The sequence below is a fragment of the Paroedura picta genome, unplaced genomic scaffold, assembly GCF_049243985.1.
Source record: "Paroedura picta isolate Pp20150507F unplaced genomic scaffold, Ppicta_v3.0 Ppicta_v3_sca21, whole genome shotgun sequence".
NCBI lineage: Eukaryota > Metazoa > Chordata > Lepidosauria > Squamata > Gekkonidae > Paroedura > Paroedura picta.
The window spans coordinates 3,603,483-3,626,634 of NW_027518618.1; the positions used below are offsets into that span (position 1 = coordinate 3,603,483).

General features: G+C 54.9%; 1 protein-coding gene across 1 annotated transcript in view; it reads left to right on the forward strand.

Annotated features, from left to right (window-relative positions):
- LRFN1 (leucine rich repeat and fibronectin type III domain containing 1) overlaps window positions 1–23,152 on the forward strand; it is a 76,415-nt gene that overhangs the window by 39,589 nt on the left and 13,674 nt on the right. The gene's annotated exons all lie outside the window — the stretch shown is intronic.

Consider the following 23,152-nt stretch of genomic DNA (forward strand, 5'->3'; position numbering starts at 1 on the left):
CATTCCCACCGAGGACCATAAAAACAGACTCGGTCAAATGCAGTGACGTTGCCAGCCCCAAGTCAGGAAATAATTGGAGATTGGGGGGGGGGGGTGAGGAGCGCAGAGTTTGAGAAGCGGAGGGACTTCAGTGGGGTTTAAGAGTCCCCCTTCAGGGGGACGGATGTCTGTCGCCTGGCCATGAGTTGTCATCCCGGGAGATCTCCAGCCCTTCCCTTGAGGTTGGCAACCTTCCTGCAGCATGAAACACATTGGGACTGTGGCACTGGGGAGGGTGTAACTCTCCCCTCACATCATTTGGACAGTTGAAAACACAGGCCTGGTCACCAGATCCAGGTTGGGAAGATTCCCAGAGGTTTGGGGAGTGGAGCCTGGTAAGGGCAGAGTTTGGTAAGGTTGAGGGTCTCAATGGGGTCAAATGCTCGGGTCGGGGAGGGTTCCCCTAGCATTCTACTCCAATGAGGTCCTTCCCTGCCCCCAAAGTTTGGCCACTCCCAGCTCCACCCCAAAAGTCTCCAGGGATTTCCCAGCCCAGAGCTGGCAACCTCACCCTGTCTAGATTCCCTTTGGTTGCTTGTTGTGGGGCCTGAGGGGGAGATGCCGGGCCACTTTCCCGGTTGCCACGCCGCCTTCCCTGGTCTTGCCAAGGGCATGGCTTGTGCAGCCACCCTGCTCTAGGGCTGGCCCTCGATGACAAGGTGGCTCCGTTCCCAGCAGGAGGCCGCGGATCCAAAACCTGACAAGACCACAAAGCCACAAAAGGAAACCCGACCTCCCTGCCGCCCGCCCGCCGGGCCCGTTCTCTCCTGATGCCGGGCAGAAGGGCGGCCTGCAGAGGTCACAAGACGAGAGTCTTCCTCCCACGGAGCGGGAGACTGGTGGAATGGAGACCCAACCCTGCAGAGGAGCGTCGGAGCACCATGGGCTGCTTTTGGGATCAAGCAGGCAGCTTAGAGGCGCAAGAGCAGGATGCAGTCGTTTTCCTGGGCAGTTGGCAGCGTGTCCGGCAGGGCCCGCAGCTGTCCCAGGAGCTCATTTCACCAGGCCAGGGCCAGGGCTGAAAACCCCTCCCCCGGGTCAAGGCCGGGAAAACTTCCCTCTGGCCAGGGACGAGCGCGAGATCAAGCTTCATGCGCTGTAGGATTTCCTTGTTGGTGACTTTTGCTGTCCTTCCAGAGCACCAACATTCCAGGGAATCGATTCTTCTCCTGTCTGATTTTTCCACCGTCCAACTTTCACAGCCATAAGTGGCTCTTGGAAATATGACGGACCAAACTAATCTCCATCTGGTCCTCAGGCTTTTCCACGTTCGGTTCAAGCTCATCACGGCCGAGCCATTTGACACTTTATTTCCGTCCTGCAGTCGCCCCTCCCGTCAGTTTGTGATCCAGGAAAAATGGATTCTTGACCGCCTCCGATCTCTCTTCAGCATCCCTTGCAGGGCGGAGCTTTGAGGGCCGGAGCAGAGGGAAGAAACGGGTGGAGATGGATGGGAAGGTGCTTGGTGTGGCATGTTGCTGAATTTCAGCTCTGGGGAGAGCGCCGGGGGTGTTAAAATCCAACCGCTCTGGAATAAACTGGGCCTGAGGACTGCTGGGCACCGCTTGGGCCTGCAGAGACGGTGCTGGTTGGCGTAGATCAGGGTTAATCAAACTGCGGCCCTCCAGATGTCCATGGACTACAATTCCTAGGAGCCCCTGCCAGCATTCGCTGGCAGGGGCTCCTGGGAATTGAAGTCCATGGACATCTGGAGGGCCGCAGTTTGACTACCCCCTCCTGAAGGGCTAGCATCGCTCTGATCTGGCTTTGCTGCATCCTGTGGCCGAAATCGGACTGGAAGCCAACTCAGAGCAAGAGTGTCGTTTCCCGCTGGCGGAAGACATCTGATGCTCCCGCCACGGAGAGGATGGATGAATGATCTTGCCCCTCTTTACAGCCTCCCCACCCCATACCCCCCCACACACCCACATACCAAAAAGCTGGGAGGCGGGCCATTTCGGCTCGTCCTCTGTCACCGCCAAAGAGCTACTCACAGGGCGGCTTTCTGCTCACAAAACAAGTGGGAGGGGGGCCATTTCGGCTCGTCCTCTGCTAACAAATGCGGGTTTGTCTTGGGCAGAACGGCCCTGTGTAAATCTCCGCTCCGGCGTGTCACAGCAGGGCCCCCTGAGCTGAGCTGATAAGCCAGAGGCCGAGCGACGCTTCCCCTTCAGTCATGCCGGGCGCTGGCACAGCAGCAGCCCTCCTGGGCGAGAAGCGCCAGGCCAACGTGGCCTGCGGGCACAAGATAGTCTTGGCTCGGGCACCGCAGGCGGCCAGGAGGGGAGAGCCCCCGGGCAGAAGACAAATCCGAGCGGACGGTGCGCGAGATAAAAGAGTTCCCGGGGAGAGACGGGCCGCTTTCTCCGGGCTCACAGCAGCGGGAACGAAAGATCAGAGCACTTGGCTGGAAGCAGCCCACGTCTCGGCACAAGAGGAAAGGACAGCCAAAGCCGCCTGGGGGCATAGAGAGAGGCAGCGTGGTGGAGTGGTTGGAACGTTGCAATAGGATTTGGGAGTCCCGGGTTCGAATCAGGACTCTGACATGGACATTTGCTGGGGCACCTTGGGCCAGTCATGCGCTCTCAACTTGCCTTCCTCATGGGTCCCGGTCTTGTATGCATAAATCTCCGCTCCGCATAAATATCACAGAAAGTGCCTACTGAAGCCAACGTGGCAGGCAGCGTGGCCTAGGGGTTAGTGTCAGACTAGGAGCTCAGAGCCCTGGTTCGAATCTCTCCACCGCTGCCATGGAGGCCTGTTGGGTGGCCCCGGGCCAGTCTCACTCTTTTGGCGTAGCCAACATCACAGGGTTGTTTAGAGCAGTGGTCCCCAACCTTTTTATCACCGGGGACCACTCAACGCCTTTTACTGAGGCCCAGTGGGGCGGGGGTAGTTTACTCCTCTACTCTCAGCCACTGCCCTAACACTCTCTGATCGCTATGGTAATGTTTAAACATCCCTTCAAAATAAGATACAGACACGCCACAACAATGAAGTGTGTTGTAAAGGGCTGGGGGGGGGATGAAGTAAAGGGCCGGGGGGGGGGAGAAGGCATCCTTCGGGGCCCACCTCCAATTAGTCGAAGGACCACATGTGGTCCGTGGCCCACAGGTTAGGGATCGCTAGTTTAGAGGACAAACTGGAGGCGAAGAGGAGGACGTAAGTCCACTTGGAGCCCCACCAGGGAGAAAGGCAAGGTACTGGTGAAGGATATCAATAAAACAAACAGGATGCCCGTTGGGTGGCTATCATGCCCATCTGAGAGATCGTGCATCATGGTGGGCATCAGACTTTCATGCACAGCACCACAAGGAGTCTGTTTTTAAGAGCAGACTTCTGACTGACAGTAACACTATGAAGGAATGCTCTCTCTCCCCATGTCCTGACCTGAACAGCCATGGCTTCCTGGGTAGAGACCATCCCTCAACGCCTGATTCCCCACCCCTCCTCCTCCTCCACAGGCAGCCCTCTAGGGTGACCTTGGGCTAATTGCAGTTCTCTCAGAGCTCTCTCAGCTCTACTTCCCTCACAGGATGCCTGTTGCGGGGAGAAGAAGAGAAGGCGACTGTAAGCTGCTTTGAGACTCCTTCGGGTAGAGAAAAGCGGCATCTAAGAACCAACTCTTCTTCTTCTTCTGTAATCTCAGAGCTCTCTCAGTCCCTCACAGGGTGTCTGTTGTGGGGAGAGGAAGGGGATTGGAAGCTGCTTTGAGACTCCTTTGGGCAGTGAAAAGCGGGTCATAAAACCCAACTCCTTGTCTTCTTCTCATCCTCTCATGATGATAGCCCTGCGGTCTCCACAGGGTTCCTTGGCCTATCATGATGCAGCACAACAACACATCAGGCTGGAAAACTTTTTAATGAGCTTTTTGCTTTAGCTGCAGCAAAAAAAGAAAATCACAGGGGGACTAAGTGTCCAAAGTTCCTGTGCAGAGAATTAAGGCTAACGTGGGGTGTTTTACCTCTCCCTCCTAGGGCTGGCTCAGATGCCTGGATGGATATGATTCCCCTCCTCCAGTGTCACCTGGAGCCCCTGACATGGCCTGGGGTCAGCACTCACCCCTCCAGTTCGTGCTACACAGAGCACATCCCTCTGCCTCACTCCCCCCACAAGATCCAGGAGGTTTTCTCAAGGTGACCCCGATATTTCACGTTCTCTATATGGTGTCTTTGGCTCAGTGTTAACACTTAACCACATTCCAGAGGAGCAGCCCAACACTGGCTGTTCTTCCTGTTTACTGGCAGCTAAAGGTCAAAAGCAGGAGAAGAGGTGCATAGAATCCTAGAATCATAGAGCTGCAAGGGACCTCTTGGGTCATCTAGTCCAACCCCCTGCACTATGCAGGACACTCCCAACCCTCTTGCTCATCCACTGTCACCTGCCACCCCCTTGAGCCTTCACAAAATCAGCCTCTCTGTCAGAGGCTATCCAGCCTGTGCTTAAAAACCACCTCCTGAGGAAGCCTCTTCCGCTGAGAAACCGGTTCTTTCTCCTCCAGCAAACAACAGAATAACTAACAGAGAGGTAAAAGCAAACTAATATGCAAACTTGGAGTCAATTTCCAAGGAGCAAGTGAGACTTAAATAATAATAAATAATTATTAATAATAATAATTTCAGCAACCTGCTATCCCCACCCCCTCAGTCATGTGACCAGGGAACAATAGCTCCAATTCAGCCATCTTAGCTGCTGGAGGGCGTGGTCAGGAAGCCACTGCCCTCCTCTGGGCGCTCCACGGGAGCCTGTGCTGGAGATCAGGCAGCTAGCCCCTCACCAGCTAGCCCCGTTGTTCTGACTCAGGATGGGGGGCAGCTCCTGTCTCCCTCCTCACCCACAGGGAAGGTTTCGTGGGCCTGGAGCGTCCCCAGAGAGGCAGCCCTCCCTCCCTCCCTCCCGTCCACTTGCTGCCGTTTGGCATCCTGTGGAATTTGCTGCCGGCCACCCCTGCCTCCGTCTCTGATCTCCTTCGATAACGTTTATCGTCCTGCATTGGCCACCGGACAGGGCTGGACAGGCTGTTTTGGAGGTTTCGACGGGGCTGCAGATTTGACACCTGCTCCTTGAAGCCTGATGGGGGTTGGCATCTGGACAGGTTTCCCTCCGGCTCCGTTGCGTGCAGACGTCCTTTCTGCCTCGCCCCAGCCTGCATCTCCCGCCAGCGGCTCGGCCAGCGGCTGCTCCCTGCCTGCTTGCCTCCCCCCCCCCCAGCCTCCCGTTCTGCATCTCCCAGCCTGCTTGCGACCAGCTGGGGGATGGGCGCGCCAGACACCCGCAGTATCACGGCGTGTTCTTTGGCTCCGCTCCTGCAGCAGCTTTCCCCGGCCGCTGAGGGAGCAGAGCCGCTCCTGAACAGCACAGGAGCTGGTCTCTGCTGATGCAGGCAAGGCAGGGCTTGGAGGTAGAATTGTCAACCTCCAGGTGGGACCTGGGGACCTCCCTCCAGTTACTCCAGACCAATGAAGGTCAGTTCCCCTGGAGAAAATGGTTGCCTTGGAGAACAGGCTGACCTTCCTCCTCTAACACTACCTTCTACAGGCTCAGCGTCTCCAAATCGCCAGGAATTTGCAAGCCCGGAGCTGGGAAGTCTTGAGTGAGCAGGGCCACAGCCTGAGAACATGTAGGGCTGGATCCCTCCTGGCTGCAGAGGCCCGGCTGATCCTCCTCCTCCTCCTCCAGAATTCAAATGTACCTGCTTGCAGTTTCTAGAGAGGGGAGGGGAGGAGAGGGCTAAGTGGTTGAATGACAACTCTGCACTGTCTTCACTGTGGGTTTGGTTGCCCGCTTTTTACCATTAGAAGAGAGCTCTGGTAGAACTGGGACTGGTTCAAGGTCAACCAGGTGGCCGTGTGGGAAATTGAACCCAGTTCTCCGGATCAGAAATTGCCATTCTTAACCACAACTCTCAAGAAGCCGTGTTTATTTAATGTATGAGCCCAGCTTTCTCCCCGGTGGCAACCCAAAGTGGCTGACTTTGCTCTTCTCTCCTCCATTTGACTTTCACAATAACCTTGCGAGGTAGGTGAGCTGGAGAGAGTGTGCCTGGCCCAAGGTCACCGGGTGAGCTTCCATGGCAGAGAGGGGAACTGAACCTGGGTCTCCCGGATCCTAGTCCAAATCTCTAACCACCAGACCACCGTGGCTCTCCCGTGTGCCACTAAAAGTCGCCTCCTTAAGAATGTAGCTTTTTAACATCCCACCATGTTTCAGGTCCTGGCAGGGCTGACGGTTCGCCCACTTCAAATGTGTCCAAAGGGTGCTTGAAGAAAGAATTGAGAAATATCTCGAAAGAACCAGCTGGGGTTAATTGCGTTTTATTTCATTAAAATATTTATTGGGCATCTTTCTTCCTTATGAATCTAAGGCAGTATACTACATAAATAATGCGTTAATGAAAAACACAGTAAAAATATTAAAAGCTGAGTAAAAGTCGACAAAAAGTCCGGTTTAGAATTGCCAATATGGAAAGGCCCAGATTGGGAAAATGGGGTTTGATTTCATTTGCGGTGAGTGGTTGAATTGTCCCCAGTTCCTCAACTATGAACTTGTAGGCGCTAAACCAGGGGTAGTCAAACTGCGGCCCTCCAGAGGTCCATGGACTACAATTCCCATGAGCCCCTGCCAGCGAATGCTGGCAGGGGCTCATGGGGATTGTAGTCCATGGACCTCTGGAGGGCCGCAGTTTGACTACCCCTGTGCTAAACAAACTTGCCAAGGATCTCCAGGTGACTGTCCTCTACCTGCCCTCCAAGTTTGGTGAGGATTGGATTATGGGTGCCCAGAAGGAAAGTGCTTCCTGGGGATATGGCAGGCACAGGATCTGGAGTGTACAGAATGGACCCTGCGCAAGCTGGAGGCTGTTAGCAGGCTAAATAAGTCATAGATATGCACACACTGTATTTTAGGATAAAGGAGATAAAAGGATTCATTTATGGAACGACATATTGTGAAAGTGCAGAGGAAAGATAGGGACAGGTGTCTGTCTACATGGCTCCCTAAGAAGAGGGGGGGGGGGAGAAGCTTCCGAGATGAAGGAGGAAATGGCCCTAAGAGTAGCAATCTAGAGACAGACAAGAACTCTTTGACCTATCTAATGGTCTTCTTGCCCTTCAGGGTTTTCTTCTCTTCTTATCTTTGTACACGAGATATTGTCTATTCCAACAGAGGCATCAAACTCTCCTTGGGCTTCTCCCTGAAGGTGCCTGAGTTACGGCTCCCCGAAGAATTGTAGTCCGTGGACATCTGGAGGGCCGCAGTTTGACTACCCCTGCTTTACAGAGTAATGCTCCCCAAAGAAGGTGCCCCCAGGACGGTGGCTTGGGGAGTAATCTCAGGCGTGGGTTCAAAAGCACAAGTGCACAGGGAACCTGTTGCTCTGAAGTTGCTTTGTTGTTTTGAAGATTGGCAAACATTTTGATTGAGCGGAGACAGTCTGTCTGGAAATGTATCCATTCGTGAACCACCATGAACAGCTTGAAAGCTCCTGGAAAGTTCGTGCTGGTTGACCTGCCACAAAATTCATTCCGTGGACCGCAGACTGGCCAGAATTCGTCCTGAGCTTGCATTCATGACCTAGTTCACGCCTGTCCCTAATTGCCAATTAAAATTAAGTCAGACGCAGCCCTAGATAAAACGGTCTTCAGCTGCCTCCTGAAGACTGAAAGTTAGGGGGCCAGGCACACCTTCCTGGGGGAGTAGAACCATAATTTGGGGGCTGCCGCCGAAAAGGCCCTCTTGGGCATGCCCAGAAGATGAGCTTTGTTGATTGTTGGGATACTCAGGAGAGCCTCTCGTTTTAAAGGACAAAAACAATACGTTGGATTGAAGTTGGGAGCAGGTCAGTAGACAGCATAATGGCTGCAGGATGGGGGAACATATGTTCCCAGCAGCTGGCCCAACCAGCAGTATTCTGGTTTGAAGACGAAGTCTGACTCCTGATAGCCTTCCCGCGATCACAGTTGATCTTCGGATGACCAGGATTAGGCTCCACCCCCAAGCCAGAGCTGGCCACTGTCTCCAGCAGAAATGCAAGGGGGGGTATGCAGCAGGGTCCCCCAAGAACTAGCCTCAGGGGAAAAAATTTAACGCTGTTGTTGGGCTTGAGCAGTGCAAACCCAGAGCTTGTGAGCGGGGCCAAGTTACACATTGATTTACTTAATGATCTAACGTTCTGGCTGAAACTCCAGGCAGATCCCAGGATATGAAGCAGAGCATAACGCAACCCATGAGGAACGCAATCGGCCTAGGTTTACATCATGAGAGGAACACCAAAATACCCAGCTGCACGACCAACTGTGCAACGGGATCCGAATCCTCGGAGACCGAGGTCTGGGGAGGGCCAGTGTTCAAGGGTCAGGGGCTAAGGCAGGGGTAGTCAAACTGCAGCCCTCCAGATGTCCATGGACTACAATTCCCACGAGCCCCTGCCAGCGTTCGCCAGTTTGACTACCCCTGGGCTAAGGCATCTTTATCAGGCATTTGACAAAGGGAGCGTGGGCTCTCCAAAGCCCCCAATTCTGCTGTTATCTATTCTAAGGCGCTCTTGGATTCGAATTCAGTTGCAGTGCTCGTTCTCCTGCAGGCCCACCTGGCTGCCTTCTGCAACGACAAAATGGAAGTGGAATAAGATGGTGCAGGAAAAGGGCACCAAAGACCGTGGCCACAGACTGCAATTCTATTCCATTTTAAAGGCACCCACCTGGGGGTTCAGGGTTTGATCCTGCTACTCTTCTGATCTCTTGATGAAAGTGTCCTCCATGTGGTGGAGACCAAGACAGAGAGCTCTGAGAGGACCTCTTTGAACTGGGAAAGAGGGCATGGTGCAGCTCCTGAGTTCTGTGGAGCTACCGTAGGCGCATGATGTTGCAGGAAACGCCAGCTTTAAATCTACACTGCTGGGGGCTCAATTGACCGGAAGTGTCCAGGGAAGAGGACTTGGGGTGCAAGCGGACAGAGCATCCTAGGAATGTGGCACTTGAGCAGGGAGTGGCAGGAAATTCTGTGGGGGGAGGATTTCTGGGAAAGAAATGCAATTCAAACAGCCACTATTTTTATGAGCCCTTGTCTCCGTTTCTTGGCATGGGGCTGCATTTGGGTAGTTGCCAATTCCGGCTTGGGAAGTCCTGGAGATTTGAGGGGGGGAGAGTTGGAGAGGGGGAGACTTAAACATGTTCTAATGGCCTGCAGCCCACCTTCCAAAGCAGCTGTTTTCTCTGGGGGGCCGGATCTCTGCTGTCTGGAGGGCACTTGTAATTCTGGGAGATTTCTCAGCAGGCTTCGGAGGGGAAGAACTATCTATAGATCTTTTTAACAGCTCCACTGGGTGGGGTGTTTTTAAAGAGGGAGGGAGGAGGGAAACACTTCACTCGTTTTTTTAACAATTTTTTTAAAGGCATGCTTTTTAAAAAACACCCAAAACGGGTGGATTTATTTAGACAATAGGGCTGGTTTGCATGCCAGGAATCACGGTGCCTAGACTCTCCCTCTTGAGCAAAGCATGAATACAGGCCTTTTCTCTCTTTGTTGCACTCATTGGCTGAGCTGCTGTGATGTCACAGAGGGGGGGGATCAGCCTGGAAGATTCCCAGCTGCCATTTGCATCATTGCTCAATTCTAGAGGTGGGACCTGGCGGACTTCCAGAATGACTGCTGATATCCAGACTACACCAAAAAGAGAGAGGCTGCTCTGGAGGTGTTTTGCCCTGGGGGTGTCCCTTCCCTCCCCAGACCCCACGTTCCACAGGGCCCACTCCGAAATCCCCAGGCATTTCTAGATGACAGGCCACCCGACTCTGATCCTACAGAAATCTGCTGATGGGACAAGTGAGGTGGGAGTGAGTGGGCAACCGGGGGCCGGGGGAAGGAGGGTCCCCAAGAAAGAAGGGGAAGAGAAGGAATGCTGGGAGGGCAAAGGAATCAGTAGGGAAGGTGTGAGACAAGGAAAGGGGGACGGGGGGCTGGAGCAGTGCAGACGGGGGAAGCTCACAGGTTGCGCTCAAAAGGTGGGTCCTGAGGCTCGGTGGCAGAGCCCCTGCTTGGCCTGCAGAAGGTCCCCGGTTCAATCCCCGGCAGCATCTCCAGGATGGAGCAGGTGGTGGGAAAGACCTTTAAGGAGAAGGCGGTGGGAAAGACCTTTCTCTGCCTGAGCCCCTGGGAGTAGCTGCCGATCGGAGCCGATAGAGCTGACCTGGATGGACTGAGGGCCTGATCCAGGCAAGGGCAGCGTCATGTGCCTTCCACGTGCCCCACATTGAGAGCTAGTCCGAGGCAAGATTCTGCCCCAGACGCACACCCCTGGGGCTTTCTGGGTTGCGTCCATTTGGGGGAAGCTTTGAACTCGTTCCACACGGTTGCACGCAGCATGCCTCCCCACGAAAAGGAGGTGGGATGGGAGCCCCAGCACCCGCCAGTCTGCGCCTCCATGCCAGTTCAAAGTAGAAAGGGCTTTATTTTGGGATGGATTCATGCAGACACTAAGCAACGGGGTAGGTTGGCAGAATCCCTCCTCCCCAGCAGCGTCTGATGCCATCCACTTGCCATAATAAGGAAGATCACGTCGCTGGCTTCTCTTGTTTGCTCGCGAAGGCCCACCAGATGGTGGCCATGTGGCCGTGAAAACAGGCCGCAGCTGAAGGGGTGGACGCCGGCCAGGCCAGCTTCTCTTCCCAGCCGGCTCTCCCCCCCCCCGTCCCTCCCCCTTGCAGCCTCTTTCCCCAGGCCTCCCCCTTTGTTTGCTGCCTTCAGGTCTCCCAAGCACCCTCTTCTTCCCATTACCCTGTAAAGCAGAGGGAGTCAAACTGCGGCCCTCCAGATGTCCATGGACTACAATTCCCATGAGCCCCTGCCAGCATTCGCTGGCAGGGGCTCATGGGAATTGTAGTCCATGGACATCTGGAGGGCTGCAGTACCCCTGCTGTAAAGTGTTGACTGAAGGAGGCCTCAGTGGAAGGCAGGAGTTAGTACTGAGGGGGAAAGAGAGAGAAAGGAATGCTAATCTGAGGAAGGGCGTGTGCACGAGAGAACTCATACCTTGAATAAAAAATTGTTGGACTTGAAGGTGCCTGACTGGACTCTCGATTTGTTCTGTGGGATTTCCCCGGAGGAGGAAGAGTCAAGTTTCTGAGGAAGGTTCAGTCTGCAAAGGGATCCAGCTCCCAGAATTGCTACTTGCTGGCAGGGCTCTGACCAAGATCCTCCCTGTTTGGCCAGGCAGTTTAGATCTTCCTGAAGGGGGGAGAGGAGCAGAGGCACCAACATCCAGGTGGGGCCTGGGGATCCCCTGGAATTCCAGCTCATCTCCAGACAAGAGAGGTCAGTTCCCCGGGAGAAAAGGGCTGCTTCGGAGGGGGACTCTAGGACGTTATCGCCACTGACATCCCTCTCCCCCCAAAACACACCATCTTCCCGAAACCTCCAGGAATTTCCCGAGCTTGGGGCTGGCAACCCTAGAAAGGGCCATGCTAAGTGGGTGGAAATTTGGGAGGTTTCAAATGCCAAACATGCAGACCAAGAAGTCTGAGACACCTGTAATGGGCAACGTGAACTCAGAATATTCCGGCCAAGGGAACTGTGGGGGATGATTCTGTGGCAAGGTTTCCGGACAGCTGGAGAGGCCTATAAAATGGGGAGGGTGGTGTAAGATGGCCAACAGAGGCACTGATGGGTCTGTCTCACTATTTGCCCCAACAGCAGGGGTACTCAAACTGTGGCCCTCCGGATGCCCATGGACTACAATTCCCATGAGCCCCTGCCAGCATTCGCTGGCAGGGGCTCATGGGAATTGTAGTCCATGGGCATCCGGAGGGCCGCAGTTTGACTACCCCTGGTTTAGCTCCTTGGAGCAGGGCCTGCTGCCGGTAACCACCAGGAACAGGACCAAATCAGCCGGGGCCCATGCAGTGCCTTCCCTGTGTTGGCCCCTGCTTTATGGAACCGGCTGCCCAGGCAGGTCAGGAGCTTCCTGCTACCAATGCAACACTGGATTATTCCAGAGGGATCTTTGAGTCAGGCAATAGGTTAATTCCGTTAAAAAAAATGACTCACCGTGTGACTGAGATGAGTAATTAGAGACCGTGCCCTGTACTATTACATACCGTTTGCCGTAAGGCAAACCCTGCTCGGTAATTTTGCATCCCTGAATGTGTCACGTTAAGGCCTTACGCTGTGGCTCGGTTCTGGCTTCAGATCAAGGTGGGCTGCTGGGTCAGTCTCTAGCCGGAAAAAACAGCCGGAGTCCAGGGGGACCTTAGAGATTAATCAGATATGACGCAGGGGAGTTTTCGGGATGCATGGCTCATTTCTTCTGTTCTCATTCTGGTCGGTTCTGCAAACTCTCAACCTATTGTGTAGCTTCCCAAATGTACCCTTCTCTTGACAGGATTGGTTACCTGTGGAACCTGCCTATCTGACCCAGCAGGGCTCCCCTGATGTCCTTAGGAAGGCCTCAGCCTCTCTGCCCTGTGGCTGGCCCTCCAGAGGAACTGTCTGGTCCCTGGGAGAGACAGGAGGCTGGACTGGATGGGCCCTCCTTGGTCTGACCCAGCAGGGCTCTCCTGATGTCCTTAGGAAGGCCTCGGCCTCCCTGCCCTGTGGCTGGCCCTCCAGGGGAACTGGCTGGCCCCTGTGTGAGACGGGAGGCTGGACTGGATGGGCCCTCCCTGGTCTGACCCAGCAGGGCTCCCCTGATGTCCTTAGGAAGGCCTTGGCCTCCCTGCCCTGTGGCTGGCCCTGCAGAGGAACTGGCTGGCCCCTGGGTGAGACAGGAGGCTGGACTGGATGGGCCCTCCCTGGCCTGACCCAGCAGGGCTCCCCTGATGTCCTTAGGAAGGCCTCGGCCTCTCTGCCCTGTGGCTGGCCCTCCAGAGGAACTGGCTGGTCCCTGGGTGAGACAGGAGGCTGGACTGGATGGGCCCTCCCTGGTCAGACCCAGCAGGGCTCCCTTGATGTCCCTCCCTGCCCTGTGGCTGGCCCTGCAGAGGAACTGGCTGGCCCCTGGGTGAGATGGGAGGCTGGACTGGATGGGCTCTCCTGATGTCCTTAGGAAGGCCTCGGCCTCTCTGCCCTTCGGCTGGCCCTGCAGAGAAACTGGCTGGCCCCTGGGTGAGACGGGAGGCTGGACTGGATGGGCCCTCCCTGGTCTGACCCAGGAAGGCTCTTCTGAGGTCCTTAGGAAGGCCTCGGCCTCCCTGCCCTGTGGCTGGCCCTGCAGAGAAACTGGCTGGCCCCTGGGTGAGACGGGAGGCTGGACTGGATGGGCCCTCCCTGGTCTGACCCAGGAAGGCTCTTCTGAGGTCCTTAGGAAGTCCTCGGCCTCTCTGCCCTTTGGCTGGCCCTGCAGAGAAACTGGCTGGCCCCTGGGTGAGACGGGAGGCTGGACTGGATGGACCCTCCCTGGCCTGACCCAGCAAGGCTCTTCTGAGGGTCTTCTCAGGGGAAGGCATCAGCCTCCCTGCCCTGTGGCTGGCCCACCAGAGGAACTGGCTGGCCCCTGGGTGAGACGGGAGGCTGGATGGGCCCTCCCTGGTCTGACCCAGCAGGGCTCCCCTGATGTCCTTAGGAAGGCCTCGGCCTCCCTGCCCTGTGGCTGGCCCTCCAGAGGAACTGGCTGGCCCCTGGTTGAGATGGGAGGCTGGACTGGATGGGCCCTCCCTCATGTAACCCAGCAGGGCTCTTCTGATATTCTTATGTTCTCTTCATCAAAGGGGTGCATAGCTGCCTGCACACTCCCAGCTTCCAGCATAGACACCCCCCCCCCCACACACACACACCTTCCAACTTGATCTTGCCCTGCCAAATTATTTTTTTGAAATCTCCCTTCACTGAGAAAGCTAGCGCATCGGGGTTTTCAAATGAGACTGCGAAAAGCATGTCCACTGCAAAGGTCTCCCCCTAATGGTCTGGAAGGGTGCTGCAAAGGTTCTGCTGAGCTTGGGAAGCACATGAACACCAGTTTTGTGTTTGTTTGTGTGTCTGTCTGTGTACGCACGTGTCAGGTTGTGCATCTCCGCTTGCCTCCTCAATGGACCGCAACCATCCATCTCTGCTCTGTTTCCTGCAAGGATCTGGCCAGAGATATCCGGATGCACTCCCCTCCTCCACAACACACAGGCTCGCTCGCATGCGCGCGCACACCCCCACACAGACACAGTGCCTGGCGAAGCCAGCGTCTTGTGCCCGCCTGCCAAGGGCCCTCCTTGGGCATCCTCCCCATTGTGCCTGAGACAGCCCCCTCCATGACACAGCTGTGAAATCATCTCCATGGAGTCAGTCTGTTGGCTCCGTTGGAAGGTGTGAACGCCAGCCAGGCTGGCAGAAGCAGCGGGGGATGGGACAGAGAGCTAAAAATACGGAAGAACCCAGGAAGGGTTTCCTTCCAGCCAGCGAAGAGACAAGCGACAACTGGGCTACTTCCAGAAGGGGGACGCGGGGCTGCCGGATGTTAAGAGCCCCTTCCGACGCCTGGACCCAAATGGTCCTGATCCGAGAGGGGGAGCTGCAAGGGAGGGTGAAGCAGCAAGACCCGAGTAGCCACTGGGCCTCTGGCCTGCCTGCAAGACCGGAGGGCGGCTAGAGCAAGACCGGTCACTGGGTTCGTAGCCGCAGAAAAAAGCAGGAGTCCAGGAGCAAGATGCATGAAATTGGTGGCCAGGGAGGAGCTTTTGGGAGTCTGATGAAGGGAGTCAATTTGGACTCAATTTGGGGGGGGAGCTGGGAATGGGCAGCGCTTGGGGACCGGAGAGTCTGTGGGGGAGGGTCTAATACCATAGAGTTCGCCCCGCAGAACAGCTGTTTTCTCCAGGGGAACCAATTGCCCTTGTCTGCAGATCGGCTGTGGCCCCACCTGGAGGATGGCAACCCTCCAGAGTTGCCTCCTGGCTGCAGAGAGGCCACGCCCCTGGAACCTCAGCCTTGAGAGCCCCAGCTTGCCTCTGTCAGCAGAACATCTCAATGTGCCTCTGGCTTTTTCCCCCGAGTGCCTTTCTGTCAGGCTGCCAAAATTGGAGGCGCTTTGCATGAAGGCTGAGAGAGAGAAACCGGCTGGTCCCGGGGGGGGGGGCCTGCAGAGGAGGGGGCCGACACAGAGGGGGGGTGGGGACGGGGCAGCCCTGATGCTTATTCCCCGAACCCGGCAATTAAGAGGCCACCTCAGGCCTCCCGATCTGGGCCTGGCAGTCGGACTGACACAGCAAATTGGCAGGGCTGGCAGCGGTAATTTTGGAGAAGAGAAATAAGAACTATGCCGAGTGGGTGCAAAGAGGGCCCCCCCACCCCCACCCCTGGCAGAGAAGGGAAAAGCAATCAGCTGCTTCTGCAAGAGGCGGGTGCCCAACGGCTGATCCCAGGAATGTTTATTACCCGCCAAGTCAAGCTGAATTTCAGAGCAGCTCCAAGAAAGGAAGCTGAGCCTTGGAAGCTGGAACGGTTTCTCCCCACCCCCACCCCGTTCTTCCAAGACTGGGACCTCCAGCCTGGCAGGAGGGGCACCTTGGGTGGATTTCCTGGCGCCCCCTGAAACAAAACGGCATTTTGCACCATCCTACCCCAAAGCACCTCCTTTGGGCAGCCAGGTGGGGATCCTGCCCCTGGATGCTGGAGGCTGATCCTGCTTCTGAGCAGGGGATGGACTAGTTGGCCTGTGTGGCCCCTTCCCCCTCTAGGACTCTTATGATTCTATCCAAGAGTGGCTGTAAGAACTGGGAGAGGTTGGCAGCGTGGGCACATGAGCCAAATGGACAGAGAGGTGCCCCAACAGGGGTCAGTGAGAGAGGATACAAGAGGAGGGCGTGGGGAGGGGAGGGTCCTGGGTGGGCATGTCCACAGTTCTGATTTCCACCTACCTTCTGCAGGATCATGCAACCTCTGGCGTTTCTAGAGGACTGAAGACTGGTTCAGGGGTTTCTCACTGGTAAAAGCGTTCAGAAAGGCTGCCCTAAATGGTCATGTCTGCGGGACCACCTCTCTCCTTACGTCCCCCATAATCTGCTCCGGGTCTCCAGCCCCAAGGAGATTAAACTGGCCGCAACCAGACCCAGGGCTCTTTTCTTCCCGGCCCCGCCCTGGTGGAACTCTCAGTTCTATGGGGTTTGAGCTCTGCAGGACCTCGGACAGTTCCGCAGGGCTGGCACGGCTGTTCCGCCAGGCCTGCGGTTGAGGCCGGAAGGAACATCTGATACCGTTTCCCTACAAAACTGAAAACCCAAACTGTTGCTTCTGAGTGACCCCCCGTTCCCAGGCCCATTAGAAAATGTGCCATGGCCAATTTTAATATTTAATATTTAATTATTTTAATGTGCTATGATTTTAACGTACTATAGCCGTTGCTTTTAACCAGGGGTAGTCAAACTGCGGCCCTCCAGATGTCCATGCTGGCAGGGGCTCCTGGGAATTGTAGTCCATGGACATCTGGAGGGCCGCAGTTTGACTACCCCTGCTTTTAACTGTTAGTAATGTTGTTTTTATTACAGGGATTCTGTCTCTTGTGCCGTCTCGTAATCCCCCCCCGCGTTTGCAAAGGCAGGGGGGAATATGAATCCCAAAACAATAAAGAGAGCAAGGCGGGTCCCTACCAAATCATCCTTGGGCCCAGTTCGCCCTTTTTCTGCTGGCAGGGGCTCATGGGAAATGTAGTCCATGGAGGAGACGTTAATCTCAAAGGATTCCTCTCGGTATAGCGCAGGTTTAAGCCTGAAAATAAGGCAGGTGGACAACCTGCGTCTTAAACTCACCTTGCGAGCACCACATCTGGGAAGCTGGAATATGCATGATCAGTAGTTTGCATGATTGGGCAGCATAATAAGAATATTCTACAGGGGGGCAGGGAAGTGTGGAGTTGGCATATTTAGATTAGGAACTTCCTGGTATTTTCAAATAAATTCTGCCTGATTGGCTCCGTTGGAAGCGCCCTGCTCCTTTGAGCACATTTCCTGGCTGCCTTCCCTCCAGAAGAAGAATGTTGAGTCAGTTAGACAGTGGTAGTCAAACTGCGTCCCTCCAGATGTCCATGGACTACAATTCCCAGGAGCCCCTGCCAGCGAATGCTGGCAGGGGCTTCTGGGAATTGTAGTCCATGGACATCTGGAGGGACGCAGTTTGACTACCCCTGGTTAAGACGCTCTCCCGATCACCTAGTTGGTTTCTTTTCTCAATAAAACTATTTTGTTCTTTAAGGAGCTGGTACTTTGCTCCTCTGCATCAGGGGACTCGTGTTCTAAGTGATCAGGTCTGCAGCTTGGGTTGCCAGCTCTGGGTTGGGAAAAACCTGGAGCCTGGGGAGGGACTTCAGCGGGGCATGATGGCATATAGTCCACCCCCCAAGGGGCCATTTTCTCCAGATGAGCTAACCTCTGGCCGTTTTGGGCATGAATGGCTCTGAAGCGCACAAGCCTACGTATGCAGGGCTGCTTGCTTCAGACTGGTCAGGATGGGTGCCATTCATTGGGGGTCAGAGCAGAAGCAATGGGTCAGCCTGTTCCCATCCCCCCTAGGGATGCTAGCCTCCAGGTGAGACCTGGAGATCCCCCCAGAATTACAGTTAACTCCGGACTATAGAGATTAATTCCCATGGAGAAAACGGCACCTTTGGAAGGCATGCTATGCTGAGTCCCTTCCCAAACTCTGCCTTCATCAGCCCCCCTCCCCCCAGATCTCCAGGTATCCCCCAACCCAGAGCTGGCAACCTTATCTCCACCACTGCTAGGGTCTGCACCCTGTGGGTCACTCCCCGTGGACTACAGTGCCAATTGTTCTTTGCAGCTGCTGTCCACGGGAAGCTGCACATGGGCCTGCCCACCCCAGGGTGATGGGAAGGGATCTCCAGTGTCATCTAGTCCAACCCACAACTACCTGCCCACTCACAGTGACCCCAATTTAATGCCCAAGTGATTCCCCCCCCCACCATAAATCCCACATCCCCTCCTGCCCAGCCACTCACAATCTGCCTGAGTTCATAAAATCAGCATTACTGCCAGATGACTCTCCAGCCTCTGCTTAAAAACCTCCAAAGAAGGAGAACTCACCAGCTCCCGAGGAAGCCTGTTCCACTGAGGAACCGCTCTAATTGTCAGGAACTTCTTCCGGAGGTTTAGCCAAAAATTCTTTTGAATTAATTTCAGCCCACTGATTCTCACATGACTCTCTGGGGCGATAGAAAACAACTGTGCCCCATCTTCTCTAGGACAGCCCCTCAAGTATTTGAAGATGGTTCTCAGATCCCCTCTCAGTCGTCTCCTCTCCAGGCTAAACAGACTAAGCTCCCCCAACCTTTCTTCATAGGTCTTGGTCTCCAAACCCCTCCCCATCTTTGTTGCCCTCCTCTGGACAAGCTCCAGTTTGTCAACATCCCTCTTCAACTGGGGTGCCCAAAACTGAACCCAGGACTCCCAGTGAGGCCGAACCAGAGCGGAGTAAAGTTTATGCATGGATTGCCAGTTTTCTATTTTAGTCATTTATTTATTTTCTATACTGCCCTCCCTTGCAGCTCAGGGTGGTTTTCACTGGAACTATCATGAAAACAGTACAATATAAGAGACCTCTTCTTTTGAATCTATAACATTCTTAGCGATAGGAACTTGAGTCAGTTTGTTTGATTCATCTTTCTCTGTGTTGCTTCTTTTAAAAGAAGTTCCTAGTCCCTTAACATGTTGAGATTGGCCCAATCCCCACCCTTGGCTGTGGGTGGCCAGAGGAGGGGGAGAGGCTTGAGCAGGGTAGGGATGCCATCCTCCAGGTTGGACCTGGGGATCTCCTGGAATTACAGTACATCTCCGAACTACAGAGTTCAGTTTCTTTGGAGAAAACGGCTGCTTTGGAGGGGGGATTCTGTGGGGCCGGCCCCCACTAAGGTCCCTGTCCTCCACCCTCAAATCTCCAGGAGTTCCCGAACCTGGATCTGGCATCCTTACCCCCTGCCTACCTGACAGCCTGGTACAGCAGTGGCCAACCAGTGGCTCTCCAGATGTCCATGGACTACAATTCCCATGAGCCCTTGCCAGCATGGAGAGCCATAGTTTGGCCTGGTACAATGCCATCGAATTGTGGTTCTCAGCATGGACCATATGCCGTGGCTTATTTCAGGGAGGACAGAATCAGTTTCTGAGGGGGCCCCCAAACTGAATGGCCAGCTGTCCTGTCCCTGAGCCTAGACTAGGGAACCCTCATCCTCACTGTCAGAGAAACGTCAAATGGCTCCGAAATGTGTGTGTGTGTGAGCAGACGCTCTATAATGCAGCAGGCGTGCTTGCCAGTGAAGAGCTCTGGATTTTGCATCGGGAAGTTTACTCCGGCCCTGAACTCCACATCCACCTTTGGCTGCTGTCCCTGTGTGCTCAAAATTCAATGCATTGCTTAGCCAATAAGAGACCAGCGTTTAGGAACACGTGTTGACAATACTAAAGCAAATCCATCGTTTGCAGCCGTGTGTCGAGAGAGTTGCTCAGGCCTGGCCATTTATTGTATCTCTCCTTACTGGTTCTCTCTTGGTTTAAAGGGAGGCTGGCAAATCGAAGCCAAGCAGCTGCCTGTCACAAACTCTCCAGCGGTGGGTCTGACTCAGTCAAATGCAGAAAGCCAGGGAAGATACTTCCATGATTGCAGGGGACAGGAGGAGGAGAAGGCTGTTTTGCAACAACACAGAATTAACCTCTGGTGAAACACAGCAGCAGCTGCCTGCTTAGATCTCTTTGAAAGGGAACAAAGAATTCATGGAAGAGAAGTCTTACAAAGGCTGTCAGGGAGGGCGCCTAAATGGAACCTCCATCTTCAGGAGCAGTGTATCTCTGGGTGCCCTCTCAGGGGAGCGTGACCACACCACAGACTTGTGGGCCTAGATCTGATAGGGCTTTGGTCTGATCCGGAGAACAGGCTTTGTTGTTGTTGTTGTTGTTGTTGTTGTTGTTGTTGTTGTTGTTGTTATTATTATTTAATTTTTAGACCGCCCTTCTCCCAATAGGTCTCAGGGCGGTTTACAACATAAATAGTTAAAACACAATAAAATCCCCATAAAAACCCCAATTAAAAGTTTGGAGGAGGAAGTCCTTTGTTCAAATCTTTCCTCAGACCAAGACCATATTGTTGGTTCACTTGCTTACTGACAAACTTTATATCCCACCTTTTTGCCCTCACAGGGGCCACCAAGGCAGAGGCCTACCTCACAGTGCTGTCGTAAGGCTTTCTCAAAAATGGGCAATTTTTAATTTTTATATCTAAAACATCCATAGCAGTTGTCACTCCAAAGCCAGTGTCCCATCTGGTGTCCTTGGAGAAAGGATCTTCCTCTAACGGAGACCCTTGAGACCCTCCTGGCTCTGTTGGCTCGGTTTGTCCACATGTTCAAAGCTGAGGGTTCCCAACTTCTAGGTGGCGGCTGGAGACCTCGTGGGATTACAACTGATCTCCAGGCGACAGAGATCTCTCCCCATGGAGAAATTGGCTGCTTTGGGAGGTGAACTCTGGGGCATGGTAGCCCCCTGGAGACCCTCCCACCACAAACCCCAGACTCCTGAGGCTCCACCCCGCAAATCCCCAGGTATTTCTCAATCTAGAGCAGGCATCCCTATCAGGGCTGGTTGTCAGTGCAGAATAGTGGTGGAACTAAAGGTAAAAGGTAAAGGTATCCCCTGTGCAAGCACCGGGTCATGTCTGACCCCTGGGGTGACGCCCTGCAGCGTTTTCTTGGCAGACTCAATACGGGGTGGTTTGCCAGTGCCTTCCCCAGTCATGACCGTTTACCCCCCAGCAAGCTGGGTGCTCATTTTAGGATGGAAGGCCGAGTCAACCTTGAGCCGTCTGCTGGGATTGAACTCCTAGCCTCATGGTCAGAGCTTCAGACTGCGTGTCTGCTGCCTTACCACATTGTGCCACAAGAGGCTCTTCTAGTGGTGGAACTGGTGGTAGACTAATATCTGGGAGATCCTGCCCGTGTCAGAGAAGATCTCTGGGTGACCTGGGCTTGGCCTTCTCTCTCATCCGAACTGACTTCACAGGGCTGTAATGGAGAATAATATAGGATCTAGTTTTAGGGTGTTTGGCTTGATGTTCTTTCTGCATTTTATTCGCATTGTAAGCTGCCTTGAGCTCCGCGGGAAGGAAGGCAGCTGAGAAATGGTTAAAATGAATCACTAAGTCACATTGAGGGCTGTAACAGCGGGACCCATTGTGACCTGGGGTTGAACTAGTATGGGAGAGCTGAGTTCGAATCCCTGTTTGTGCTGTGGAAGCTCCCTGGGCAATCTGGGGGCAGATGCACTCTCTCAGCCTGACCTACCTCGCAAGGTTGTGATGAGGATAGAGAAGGGTCCAAGCTGCTTGGGACCCCATTGGGGAGAGAAGCAGGGTGCAGACACATAAAAATGGATACAAATGAAATCTCCAGGACGGCAGGGGGGCTGCACGGGGCCAGTGTGCCCCTAGGTGAGTGCCGTTCCCTACAGAAGCAGGACGGGAGGGCAACAGCCATTTCCTTCCACGCTCTGGTCCTCAGGGGTGTGCTGTCTGTGGCTGTGGAGGTTCCATTTGGCTCCCCTGCAAAGGAGCATGGAAAATATATGCGTGTTTGTTTTTAAGCTGGGTATGCTAATGGACTCCACCACAGCCTTGGGGCCAAGAATGTCATCAGTTAATTATGCCTTGCATAAAGGGAAAAAGCACTTCAGGAGTCCAGACTGTCCCTGGAACAGTGCCCTATCCCCCCCCCTCCCCATTTGTCTAGCAACTGGAGCCCACCCACCTTCGTAGCCTCCCCGCTTTCTTCGTGAGGGCCAGCTGCAAGGAACCGACAGCTCCCTGGCCACCTCCTGGGTGCCGCTTAATGTACTCACTTAATAGAGCCCCCACACGGCTTGTAATTTGAATCCCCCCACTCCCCCCCCCAAACGCTGGAAGGAGGAAACGGAATACAAGAGTCAGCAGTTTCCTTGCTGAATGGAGCCGGCTGGACTCCCATCAAGCGCTAAGCTCAGGGGAGGAAAGCAGAGATCCTGCACACAACGGGGGGGGGGGTCCCTTATCCAGGGCCCTTACGGGAGAGGCAAAGGTGCCCAGCAGACCAAGTGAGGTCTGGGTTCAAATCTTGGCTCTGCTAGGGAATCTGTTGGAGTTGGTGGGTGGGCAGCTGTATGGGTCTTCAGCCAGCAGGGTGGCACTGAGGAGGGCTGCTGATTCTCGGTTGGGAAATTTGGGGGGGTGAAGCTCTGGAGGGGAGGGGCCTCAGCAGTCTCTCCTCAAAGTGGTGGGCTTCTCATTCACATTCTCCTTCTGCTCAGCAGCCCTCTGGACCAGGGACCTCCTGCATGCCAAGCAGAGGCTCCGCCACTGAGCCACGACCCCTCTCCACGGCTCTGCAGGGTCTCAGGCAGAGGTCTTTCCCCTCACCTGCTACCTGGGTGGTCCTTTTTAATTGGAGTTGGCAGGAGGCGAGGGGGTGGGCAAGAAGGGGGGGCCCGATGCCTGGCCCCTTCCTGAGGCTCCTTCTCGCTTAGGGTAACGCTGATGGCCACTTTGGGGTCAGGAAGCTGTTTCCCCCCAGGCCAGACTGGCCCGGGGACCCTGGAGGGTTTCCCCCTTCCTCTGGGCCTAGAGGTGGGAGGGAGGTGTGGCTCTCCTGTGCTGTGCTGTGCAGGGGGTGGGCCAGATGACCCTCAGGGCCCCTCCCAGCTGCGCATTTCATTGTTTCAGCTGTGCCTGCTCTTCGGGAGGGCACTCTACGGGTCTCCCTCCCATCACAGGCCTTGAGTTCCAGGCGAGAAGCTCTCTCTTCCGGGCTCCCGCTGTCTCTCCCCATCGGCCCGGCCTTGGAGGGGTGCCCACCTGCCCACGGTCCTCTCCGCCAGCTGAAGGGCTCTCGAGGTGGCCTCGGAGGGGATGAGAGGCGCTTATTAATAGCTGAGCGGGTGGGAGGCACGAAGCCTCTGCCGCGCTGCCAGACGACTCCCCTCACCTGGCGGATGAAGACCGGGGGAGAAGCCGCGGGAGGAGAACTTGCCGGTGGGGGACTCAGACCTGGAGAACGGAGGCCTCTAATCTGGAGGGTTTGGATCCCCCCCCTCCTCCTCCTCCTTCACCGCAGCCAGCTGGGGGACCTTGGGCCAGATACGGTTTTCCTAGAGCTGTCCTCAGAGCA